Source organism: Passer domesticus, chromosome 20 (genome assembly GCF_036417665.1).
Source record: "Passer domesticus isolate bPasDom1 chromosome 20, bPasDom1.hap1, whole genome shotgun sequence".
In the NCBI taxonomy this organism is placed as follows: domain Eukaryota; kingdom Metazoa; phylum Chordata; class Aves; order Passeriformes; family Passeridae; genus Passer; species Passer domesticus.
Genome location: NC_087493.1, coordinates 5,372,419 through 5,384,781, shown reverse-complemented (window position 1 = coordinate 5,384,781; position 12,363 = coordinate 5,372,419). Strand labels below are relative to the sequence as shown.

At 50.5% G+C, this 12,363-nt stretch overlaps 1 non-coding gene across 1 annotated transcript; it reads left to right on the top strand.

Annotated features, from left to right (window-relative positions):
* Positions 1-214: 214 nt before the first annotated feature.
* Positions 215-286, top strand: TRNAT-CGU (transfer RNA threonine (anticodon CGU)). Its single transcript has one exon. It is a non-coding gene; the product is annotated as a tRNA-Thr (tRNA).
* The last annotated feature ends 12,077 nt before the right edge of the window (positions 287-12,363 follow it).

Sequence of the window (12,363 nt, the reverse complement as noted above, 5' to 3'; positions counted from 1 at the left end):
GAGCTCGCCCGCGCTCCCGTTCCCGGCGCTCCGCCCCGCGTCCGCACGGCGCGGCCGCCGGTCCCGCCCCGATCCCACCGCCGGTCCCGCCCGGTCCCGCCCCGATCCCACTGTCCCGGGCCGCCTCCCGGCCCGTCCTGTCCCGGCCCGGCCCGGCCCGGCCGCGCCGCTCGCTGCCTTCCACTGGCGGCGCGCGGGTGCAGCCAGCCCGTCGGGCGCGGTGGCCAAGTGGTAAGGCGTCGGTCTCGTAAACCGAAGATCGCGGGTTCGAACCCCGTCCGTGCCTGCCGAGGCAGCGCGGTGCGCTGGCAGCCCCGCCGCGGGGAGGCCGCGGACGCCGCCTCGTTTGCGGCTCGTTTTTGCTGTAAGTGTCGGTGATCCGTCCGTCGGCGGCCGTTCCAGCGTGCGGCCAGCCGGGTGTCCCCGGGTCCCGCGTGTCTGTGCCGCAGAACAGCTTGGGTGGGACGGGCAGCCCTGGGGGAGCATCCTCCGGAGCCCCGGTGCCACCCACAGCTCCCCAGATCCAGAAAGCCCCTTGCAGACGACACTTCCAGGACTTGTGTCCTGAACTGGGTGAATCGCAGCTGGAACAAAGCAGATGTTTGCGCTGTGATGCTGCGCTCGGTGTGAGGAATCCTCCTGCTGGCGCCTTCTCTGTACGTGCTGGGTTTGATGTACTTCTCACAGACAGACAGGCCGAATCCTGGAACAAGCAAGAGCTTAGTGCAGTTAAAATCATGCTATTGGTAAGGTTGGACAAGCCCAGTAAGATCATCGAGTCCAACCATTAACCCAGCGCTGCCATGTTCACCCCTAAACTGCCACAACCACATCTTTTAACCTTTTCAGAGATGGCAATTCCACCACTTCTCAGGGCAGCCCCTTCCAATGTCTGACCACCCTTTCCACGAGATTGTACCATTTATACCAGAATTTACCCTAATTGCTTGGTTCTTGATCAGTCTCTGCAAAGTATGACACATGTGCCAGGGCATTTCTGCTGCCTCTGTATAACATCACTTTGGTTATTGCTGCTTTCAGAGAGCTTGCAATATGTAGAGTCATTGTATTGCAAAGTCAGCAACAGCCAGATATCTGGGCAGAGCAGAGGAGTCTCTTTGAAACAATTTGCTGCTTCCTTTGATGCTTAAGAAAAAGCTGGATTTGCTGTTTTCCGTGCCACACTTGGCCTGGACCTGACTGGGCAGGAGGCTGTTTGCCTTTCTCAGCAGGGACTGGAAGTGTGTGTGCATGAGGTGTTTGGGGAGGTCTGTACAACATGGTTGTGCAGGATGTCATTAGCAAGCCACAAAACAAGCCGTAGTATGTTTTGATATAAAAGCAGGAAATGCAGTTTAGAACTTGTTTAGAAAAATTCAGACACTATTTTACTTGCAAAATAGAGTGCTGTCAAATCCCATCAGCTTTGTTGGAGGCTTTTGAGGACAAAAGTTCCAGCTTTGAAACACCCTCTTTTGATTTTTTTTCCCCCCCTACATCATTTCACAGTGGAATGTCAAACCAAAATGTTTCTACTGGTTCAAAAGCCATCTTGCAGCTTTTGCAGAGATTTTCAGAATTCTGTGGGTTTGTTTCTGGCCGAAACCAGTTGTGAAACTGAGGTTCTCCCTGAAGCAGGTTTCCCATCCTGTAAACTCGAGCAGTCAGGTCCTGCCCAAACGTGTGCCATGAACCCAGGACTGTGAACCAGGTATTTTAATAAAGCTCTGGCATCGCTGTTCTCTGTGGCCATAACACATCCAGGCAGCTCACCAGTTGCTTCACTTCAGTCTCTGCAGAACTGGAATATTCCCTCTAGCTCCTGGGTGTCTGTGAGGAAGGTCCTTCACAGGCTCCTGCTGAATTCCCAGGGAGAGGCCCACGGGAGAGCCTTGGCCAGGATTGCTGTTGTGCATCTTCACCTCTGGAACAACACCACGAGGGGATCCTTTCTGCTCAGGACAGGCAGTTCTGTGTGTGCCATCCTGCCCTTGTTGTTGTCTTCAGGGCAGGGCTGTGGTGGGCAGGTCACGTTTGCTCACCTCCCAAATTCCCGCCCCCTCTTCTTACTCACTCAGGCAATAAATTTGATTTTGGCTTTAATTAGTAGCTAAAGTCCTGAAGTGCCAGCCAATGAACTTTAATCAAGGCATTTATGATCTGATCATAGCTGTGCTGTGCTTGGGGTTTTTGGTGGATTGAGGAAAGAGTTGTTTATTTTGGACACAAGTCCTGACTGAAAACATAAAAATTTTTAGGTGGCCCTTTTGAGTTGCTTTAAGATCTTTGATTTTGTTTTCCCAGAAAATACTGGGCTGCCTTTCTCTGAATATAACACCTCTATGAAATGAGGAACTATTAAATGAGGATTAAAATGAGGCTCCTGTTAATTACCTAATAAAACCATATTACAATTAAAGTACTTAAAAGATGTGTTACTGCTGGAAATCTTGGCCATATTTAAATACAGAATTCCCTGTCCTGTCTTGCTTGACAAACCAGTTATTCAGAATCCTGACTGCTTTAAAATAAGTGTAAAAAATAATCAATTTTAACAGTATTTCTTGTAAACTTTCATTTTTAGCAGTATTTCTCAGTTATGTGTTTTTAAGAGGCTGACAGAAAATGTTTGCTTTTGAAAGGTAAGATGTGAATGGGCACTGAAAATAATGGGGTTTGTTTGGATTATATGAACATTTTCAACACTTTGCGACTCTCCTGAGTGTCTGTTGCATCCTCCCTTGGGTCAAACTTCAGCAACCAAAAAGCAGGGTGTTGGGAACATGGCAGGAGCTGTGTCTGGGTCAGAAATAGCAGTGAGATCATTGGAAAGCCTTGCTGGGACCTTGCTGCGTGGAGCCAGGCAGGGGGATTGGCCCAAAAGCTGGGCAGATCCGCTTCTCCCATCAATAATGTGTTGGACTGATTTCCTACCTCTCTGCTTGTTGGGTTATACTTCCATGGGATGGCTGGCACCTTAAAAAAAAAGTGGGGGGGAGGAGAGGAGAGAGAGAAAAAAACCCAGCCACCAAAGCCCTGAAACCTTGACCTTGGAAAGAAAAGGCCTGTGCTGGGTTGTGCAAACAGAGCGTGGTGTGCCAGGGGTGACCAGGCTGAGCCAGCTGGGCCACGGGCTGGGCACAGCTGCCCTCCCATGGTGGGGGGCTCTCCCAGCAGCCCAGACCCCTCTCTGTAAGGTGAACAGCATGGCCAGGGCGGGAGGATGCTCATGTGCTCAGTCCTGAACCTCAACAACACTTCCTGCAGGTTGGACAACTACACATACAAAGGGTTTTATAAAGCTGCCAGTGCCAGTGAGACCACCCCAAACTGAAGGAAGCAGTGAGCTCAGATGAGACACAGAACAGCATTTGCAGCATTGTCCGAGTCCCAAATATATGGCAGAGTAAATTAACCCATGAGTAAATAAACCCCAAACTGTGGAAATCTTCACATGGCTACAGCAATGTGATTCCCATTTCTATTATGCCTGGAATTTAATGGACTGCTGAAGTTTGACCAAAAGGCATTTCTTGTGTCAAAATGAAAAATTACAGATCAAAAGGGTGACTTTGCAGACAAACATATCGATCTAAAGCCTGGGTGACACAGACTTCCTGGAAGAGAGCCCAGAAGCATGTCTGTGTTTAAAGTCAAATGGCTGTAGCCTTTTACCACTGATGAATAAAAAATGTTTTTGTCTGCATGCCGAAGGCTCCAGCAGAAACAGAAATTACTCGATTTGTTCTGCCAGAGGAGCAGGTACGTGTTTGTGAATAGTAATCCATTGAATGCTGCAGCATTCAGTAATTTTAAAAATGACAGTGAGATAGGAAATAAGAATTATTTTTTCGCCTTGAAAACTCTGTTTATGTCACTGTAGGAAAGACAGAGTGAGAATCCTTATTCTGTATTCAAGGGACAGAGTTACTGGTGTCCAGTAACACACTTCTCCAGAAGTGTGAGGGGAGCAGTTGGGAAGTTCCCCTGTGAGGAACCCAGTTGTGTTTTTGCTTTGCTATAGGAGTAGCAACTCTTACATAGATCCCCAAGGTTGCTACTGTCATCTGTAATTAGATATTAACGGAGAGGTCAGGGTGTTCCTACCTGGCCAGGAGGGATGGAGGGCCCAGCACAGCAATGCTGCTGCTCCTCTGACAGCCAGGGGTACCAGTGGGAATGACAGCCACAGGATTTTGTGAGTGAGCTCCGAGGGCACCCACGAGAGACAGTGCAGTCCTCACTGCTGTGCTGATGTAGTGCAGAGCAGCACTCAGCTTCCCAGGAGAACCTGTGAAACAGATTTTAGATTAAGAAAGTGGTGCTGAATGGCAGCTACTGCTTCTGGGGAACCCAGAAAATGCCAGCTGACACTCCAGGCAGTGTGTCTCAAATGACTGCAATTATGCAGGGAAGGAGGAGCAAGAGGGATGGATGGGAGATAACCAATCCCTTCTTCACAGCCTGTTTAACCTCAGCAGCACAGGCCTGCTGCTCACAGAAGCCCTGCTCTTCTCCCTGACACCCTCTCAGGTTATGTTCCTGGCTGTAAACTATATGGGAAAAAAAAAATAATTAGAAAGAGTATCAGAGCCTAGGCCTGGAAGGTTTGTGTGCAGGGTTCTTTATCTGTGTACACTCTTGCTTTTACCAAGGAATGAAGTTCATTGCAGTGAGCAAGCTGTTGCAGGATGAAGAGCAGTAACATGAGTATAGCTTTTATTGTGATGATCTTTCTGTAAATTGGAAAAAAATTCTATTTGAGCTGATGAAATTATGTGTTTGTAAATGCAGTGCCATGGGAGCAGAGTCAGGTGTTGGATTAATATAGCAATAGGACAAGAGGAAATGGCCTCAAGTTGCACCGGGGAGGGCTTAGGTTGGATAGTAGGAAAAATTTCTTCACCAAAAAGATGCCAAGCCTTAGAAAGAGCTCCCCAGGGAAATGGTTGAGTCACTCTCCCTGAAGGGATTTAAAAGATGTGTTGCTTAGGGACATGGCTTAGTGGGGGACTTAACAGTGCTGGGTTAATGTTGGACTCTGAAAGGTCTTTTCCAACCTAAGTGATTCTCTGCATCTCATGGAGAGGAATTGCCTTTCCATTCTGCACAGTACAGCTGCTCAGGCCTGGCTGTTAGAGTGCCAAAGCCAGGCTCAGAGGCCAGCCTGAGATATCAGTGCAAAAGCTTCAGCAACAAACAGGACAAGAGACAAAGGGCACACACTGGAGCACAGGAGATTCCATTCAGATATAAGGAAAGAGTTTTCCAAGTGAGCAGGACTGATGCTGGAACAGGTTGTGCAGTCTCCATCCTTGGAGAAATTCAAAAGCTATCCAGACACAGCCCCAGGCAGCCTTCTTTAGGTGACCCTGCTGGAGCAGGGCGTGGGACCAGATGTCCTCCAGAGGTTCAGCCTCAGCTATTCTGTGAAACTTCTTTGCCTCTGAATTGTACTGTTTGCTGTGCCTGCAGGACATGGGGCCAAACCATCCCTGCACTAAGAGCAGTGCCTGCCTCAGGGGGTGCTCTCTGGGGCCCTGCCTTGCCAGCTCATTTGTGGCAGCACTGCTTCAAACTAGTGCTGAGTTGGTACAATCACCCAAGTTAAAGAATTTAAACTGTATATGAATTCAAGGCAAGGACAGCCTAATATAGAATGTAATGTTTACTGTCTTTGAAGGAGCTGTAATAAACTTGGATGGGAAGCTTAAGCAAGAGATGGAGCAATCAGCTGGCCTTGCAAGTATGTCAGAGGGTCCTTGGGAGCCTGAATCTTGTCTGGGTTATTGCTGGGCATTGTGGCCATCAATTGTACCTAGATGGTTACAAGAGTTCAATGGTGTGCAGTTTGCACTGTCACAGCCTTACTGGGATTGTAGGATTATGCATCTGGGTTGGGGGAATCCCTGTTCCTAATTTCACTGGGATTTGAGCACAGATTTCATCATAGGAGAAGGAAAGTGGGAGCTGTGTGAGGCTCCAGTGTGTATCAGGGTTTAAAGCCTCATTTCATATGTCCAGAGTACAGATAGGAGGACTCATACTGTGGCGGCATCTTTAATTTTGGGGAAGCATCTTGTAGAGTCCTGCGATCACTGTCCCCTCTCAGCAGTCACTGCAATGCCTCAGTGCCTGTGCAAGACCTGCACAGTGAGAAATGAGCTCCAAGACTGAGCCTGGTCCCTTTGAGACTTGCTTGGGCTGAATTCCTGACTCCTGTCCTTTCATCACTCTGGGCCCAACTGAAAGAGTACTTGTGAGCTACCAAATATAGAATGTGCACAGCCTATTTCACAACTGGAACTTGCAAATGCTGGAGTGGATTTCATGGACTGAAGCCCCCCAGGGAGGGAGCATTACAGTAAATAATGTTAGTGCATTTGTTTAATCCCTGGGGATTGTGGAACGTAGGATTAAAGTGGGCTAAGGGGATTTCCCCATTGACAGCTGCTCCACAGTGCACAAACACACACACACAATTTTTTTTTATGTAACTTGTTCAGGCCCAAAGAATTTAAACTGCATATGGTGCTGACCGTTATTTCCACATCTGGTTACACATATCTGTCTCCCCCAGTAATTGTCTTTAATAGACACAATTGGGGATGAGGTAGTTGTCCTAAGAAGAGACAGAGCTCTGTGTTTGAACAGAGACCATTATTTCTGAGCTTAATCAGAGCTCATTAGTTCTGTGATTTTCTCCTTTCTCCAATATATGCACACATGCTTTAAATGTGAAGGCCCAATTTTTGGTAGGGCATTCCTCTTGTATGGATGATTTGCCAGAGGTTCTTTGGACAGGCAGAGCCTTGGCCACTGAGCAGAGAACCAGAGCATGTCTGTGACTGGAGTGACTGGAGGCTGCAGCTCACTGGTGCTACATGGGTGCTCTGAGGTGAACCACCAGCTTCTAGTAAGGATCTCAGAGGAGGGACTGCAGTTTCCTCTGCATCCTCTAATGAACCTGCCTGCTTGGTGTTCCTGCTCAGGTACATGGGGTCAGGCCAGCTCCTTGCAGTACATCGTGTTTGCACATTTCTGAACTTTTAATCACAAACTTGTTATTCCTACTGTTCTGGCTTAAAAAAAAAAAAAAAAAAAGAAGAAGATGGAGAGAGAGATCTGACCCTTGTCTCTGGCATGGATTGATATTCGCGGGTGAAGACCAGAATTTCATCCCGTGCCATCAGTGGGTTTAAACTGTTTCTATCGTTACACTGTGTTCAAGTTTAACATCTTTGACAATCCACTCTCTTTCCCAACAAGGTCAGATGCCGAAATACCAAACTGTTGGCTACAAGCCATTCTTGCTCACGTGCTGCTTAGTACCACACACAAGAGTTAACAAATCAGTGGATCTACTGGCAGAGAAAGGTACTGCATAAGCACAGGCAGGATTGAGAAAGACAGACTCAAATTAATGCATGTATTCATTCACCTGGACCAAGCACCATCCACAGGGTCCATGTCCCACGAAGCAGCAGGCAGGGCACTCTGCCACCCACAGAAGATCCCTCCTGACTTTAGAAATTTCACACCTGGCTTCTACTTCGTGAACACCTCTAAAGAAGCTACTCCATCTGGTTTGTGGCTCTTGTGAAAATGTTTTCTTTTTTCCCAAAGAGGGCTATTTTCAGAAGTGACAGAACCTGTTGTTCCATAGTTATTGTTCTGGGCTGTTGCTAGTCAAACATTATTAATATATTAATAACCGTAATATTATAATAATATTAATAATATAATAATAGATATTAATATATATTAATATATTAACCTTTTGCCTGCCAAACAGCTTGAAAGAAACTGGTTATGCTTATTTTTAGAATTGTGTAAGTTGTGATGCTTTACAACTTGATATGCTTGTGATTACATCTGAATTCTATGCAGACCTAATCCTCTTCCCAGCTCCCATCCAGACAGGGGTGTACTCATGCATTCCCTGTGCATGGATTCTGCACACCATGAAGGGCAGCCAGCAGGTATTTGTGAGAGGAGATGAAGTCCTAAGACCTGACCTTCTCAGGTACAGAAGTATCTCCTGCCAAGTGAAGACTTGCCTGAAATATGCCTTATCCTGTTACTGCCACAGGGCTGCCAGGGGCATCAGTGGAAGTGGGAATGGGCTGCCAGCAGCTGAGCACATCCCATGGGATCAGGCTCCCTGCAAAAGAGCTCCTGCTGGGCAAAAATGTTGTGTGAAAGTCTTGCTCTGCTCTCATGAAAATTAAGTGGAGCTTCACATCAGCACTAGTGGGGGCCAGGTCAAGACAAGAGGCAACATGTTTTGAGGCTGCTGAAAATAGCAAATTAAGCAGTTGGTCAGGACATCAGAGAAGCAATGTGCCATCAGCTCAGTTAGGGAGGAACTCCATTCCCTGGCTCATGCTCTACCTTCCATACACATAAGTACATTTTTTTGCTGTGAATTTGTTGTTCTTGGAATTATTCTGTGGTGTTTCAAGCAGCTACATGATTGAGACTGAGAAAAAAAAGTATTAAAAAAACCCTAAAAAATGAGAGTGAGGTTGGCAGATGTAACTTGCATCCTGTAAGAGTAGCAGTCTCTTATTTCCTAAAAGCTGATGAGCCTTTCCTTGTTCAACCCAAGTGATTTCTACAGCAGCTATTCCCTTCACCAGAGAAAAGTGAGTGTCTTTTACATCTTTTTGGGAAGTCTTGATTTCTACTGTACTCTCTAGGCATCATCTCTGCAGAACCCTTCCAGATGGTCAAGAAATTCTTTATTTTTCTGTCTTCTGCCAGAATGTCTTATTTTCAAAAGGCTCATAGAGCTCTGTCCCTCTTCCAACCTTTTCGCCCATGGTCCATGATTCACTTTGCATTCTACTATCAGTTTTATACAACATGTTCCTTGGCTCTACATATTCATCAGGCCTCTAGCCAAGGAACACGTTCTTCTGTGTAGAGGATGGCTTCAGTGCTGATGGAGAGCAGTTCCGTGGCAGAGCAGTTCAAGTTCTCTCTCTGGCATTCTGTCCACGCAGGCCAGGTAGAGTCACTTGCCACATCCATAACAACGCAAACACAGGGCTGCCGTGTCCTCAGTATAGACACAGGAAAAAAATGTGGTGTAGATGACAGAGAGGAGCACTGGGTGCTGAAACCAAAGATTTAAAAGATGAGGCCTCTGGCTGTTAGCTTTGATTTTTTCACGCATGAGCACACAATTATATAATGCATGAACACAAAATTACCACATGCATGAGGGCACAATAACGTCATGCATGAGCACACAATTATTTAATGCATGAACACACAATTACCTCATGCATGAGCACATAATTACGTCACACGTAAGCGCACAATTATGTCACACATGAGCACTCCATTACATAATGCGTGAGCACAAAAGTCACCCAAAAGAACCCAAAACCTTTTCAGGTCCTTGTGGCATTTTCTTAAAAAACACATTTACAACTGAGTGTAGTGTAAAGAAACTACACAATTTCTCTATACATGGTACAGCTGCGCTTTGTGCCCAGATTTTCTCAGTCATAGAGATATACTCACCCAGCTTTACTGGAGAGACTTGGCACATATGGAAGGGTAGAATTTGTCCTCTGATATACCTGGGGTACACGCAAGGTATCCCATCCCAAGGTATGAAGTCCATGCCCACTTCAAGGTGTGCAGGAGAAGACTGGACATGTAGGGAGCAGTGCAGGGAACAGTGCAGGGAGATGTACGGGGAGATACTCATAGAGCAGTACGGGGACATGTGCAGGGAGCAGAGTAGGGAGATGCTGCCTGCGAGCAGCCTGGGTGCGTGCGGGATGCGGAGCGGGTGTCGCGGCCGGGAGATGCCGGGGTGTCCGCGGGGTCTGTCCCGGGGTTTGTCCGCAGGGTTTGTCTGCAGGGTTTGTCTGCAGGGTCTGTCCCGGGCTCTGCCCCGGGGTCTGTCCACAAGGTCTGTCCCGGGCTCTGTCCCGGGCTCTGTCCCGGGCTCTGTCCGCAGGGTCTGTCCCGGGCTCTGTCCCGGGCTCTGTCCGCAGGGTCTGTCCCGGGCTCTGTCCCGGGCTCTGTCCCGGGCTCTGCCCCGGCCCGGCTCGGCCCTGGCCCCGCTGGCGCAGCGCCGGGAGCGGCCGGCAGGGGGCGCGGCGCGCCCTCGGTGCGCGGGCCGCGGGGCTGCCCCGGCGGGAGGAGCGCGGGGAAGGGCGGGCGCGGCCGGGGCTGCGCGGGGCCGCTCCGCACCGCGGACCCGCCGCCTGCCCGCGCGGGGCCGGCCGTGCCGGCGCGGCGTCGCGGAGGGCAGCGGGTGGGGAGGGCAGCCCGGGAGAGCTGCCGGAGCCGCCGGGCCGGGCTGCGGCGGGAGCTGCCCGGCGCAGGGGTGGGGACTGGCCGCTTCCTTAAACGGCGCGGGACCGGCGGAGCGAGCCCGCACCGCCCCGGTGCGCCGGGCCGCGCCGACCCTCCCGGGACGCGGCCGCAACACGTGGAGCGAACTTTTGAGGGACGCGTGTCTGCGCCGGACGGGAGCCCCGCCGCCCGGGACCGCAACGCTGCACGGAGCAAGCTCGTCTCTCTCCGGTTTGATGGCTTTGGGTGTTGGATTTTGCCTTTTTTTTTTTTTTTTCTTTCTGCTTTTGGGTGGTTTTGGTATTTTTTCCCTCTTTTCCCTACTTCTCTGGTGCTCTTGTGTTGGGACACTTCAGTCTCGCTGGGGCAAACGCCGCGTTTGAAAAGCCGAGAGAAATGTTGCAACGTCCCTTGTGGCAACGCATTTTATTTATTTATTTTTATTTTTTGCCTTTTGCAAGGGCAAAGAGGAAGGGTAGGAAAAAACCCACCGTGATCAATAACGGCTTAAATACCCATCTGCGAGTCCCTCGGCTGCGGGAGGCAGAGAGGGGAGCGCGGCCGCCCGCCCGCTGCCGCTGCTCCCGCTCGGCTGCGGCTCAGCCCGAGCCCTTCCCGTGCGGATTCCCGAGGACCTGCGGCTCTGGGCGGGGAGGCGGCGGCGGGGGCCCACCAGCCCCTTTCCCGTGCCCCCCTCCACTCAGAGCAGGTAACGGAGGGGCTCGGGATTTTCTGTTTGGTGTTTTCGCTCCCGCCTCTCCGCGCACGAAGTTCCCGCAGGAGCGGGATCAGCGGTGCCGAGTCACGATGGGCGTCGGGGCCCGGCCCGAGGTGCGGGACCGGCTCCGGGAGCCGGGACCGAGACAGCTCTCAAGTTCGGGGAGGGGGCGGCGCGGATCGCTGCCTTCCTCGGCCGGGGGAATGATCCCGCTCCGGCGGGGTCCCGATGGCCCCGGGGCGGGGGCTCTGCGCCGCCGGGGGGTTCGCTACAGATAGCGGTGAGTAGTGGTCGCCTGCGCCTGATGGGCGAGCTGAGGGCTGGGTCTTTGCGGGCGAGATGAGAGGTTCGTGTCTTCAACTGGCCTACAAAGTCCCAGTTCTCGGCTCCCGGGACCTGCCGGGCGCGCAGCGGGCGAAGACGGAGCGCGGCGGCGCTGCCCGGGGCGGCTCGGGCGGGACGCGGGGCCCGGGCGGGCCGGCTCGGCTCCGGGCACGGCGGGCGGTGCTCGGGCGGCCCTCGGGGACCGCGGCGTGCCCGGCGCTGGGGCCGGCGGGTGCCCGGCTCGCCGCGGGGAGAGGACGGAGCTGGTTCTCCGCGAACCGTAAGTGCATTTTGTATTCTTCTGCCTCGGAAAAGGCCTTAAGCGTGCGCGTCCTACCGGTGCTGGCGCCATCCCCGCGGCTTCGCGGCGGTCCGGACCGGCTGTGCCCGGCCCTGCCTTGGCGGAGAGAGCGCTCGCTTTCGCTCCCGCAGGACCATGTGCATCCTTCCCTCCGCTTTCACTTTCTAAAAACACATCTGTTTTCTCTTTTTTTTTTTTCTTTTTTTTATTTTTTTTTAGTAAATCTAGTCACATCCATACGGAGCAGGCGGGCTGCCGGAAATTCTCTTACTCACCTAAGCGTTTTTACCACCCAGCATTCCGGAGTTCCTTATTATTTGTCGGATTTCGATTCGGCACACTGCGCGTCTGCAGACATTGGTTTGTGCTCCTTCTTTGGGCACGGGTGTATATACAGCTCCGGGTGTGTATATTACTCTTGGCTTGTATAGCGTCATATTTATAACTTCTGTGCCCTTCTATGTTATGTTGCATTTTAAGTTCTTAGAACTATTTTGAGGGTCCTCATAATTTTTTGATTTATGTAGAGATGTTTTTACTTCTCTCTTGTAAAAAGTCAATGATATTGACCTCCAGTAAAGAAAAAGGCCAAGTGGCAACAGTATTCTCATGGCTAAGGTCTATAAAAGCGAATGGAAGATTAAAATCTTCCTGTGTGTTTTTTGAGCCACTTAGAATTTCATTTTCTCTCTGATATAGC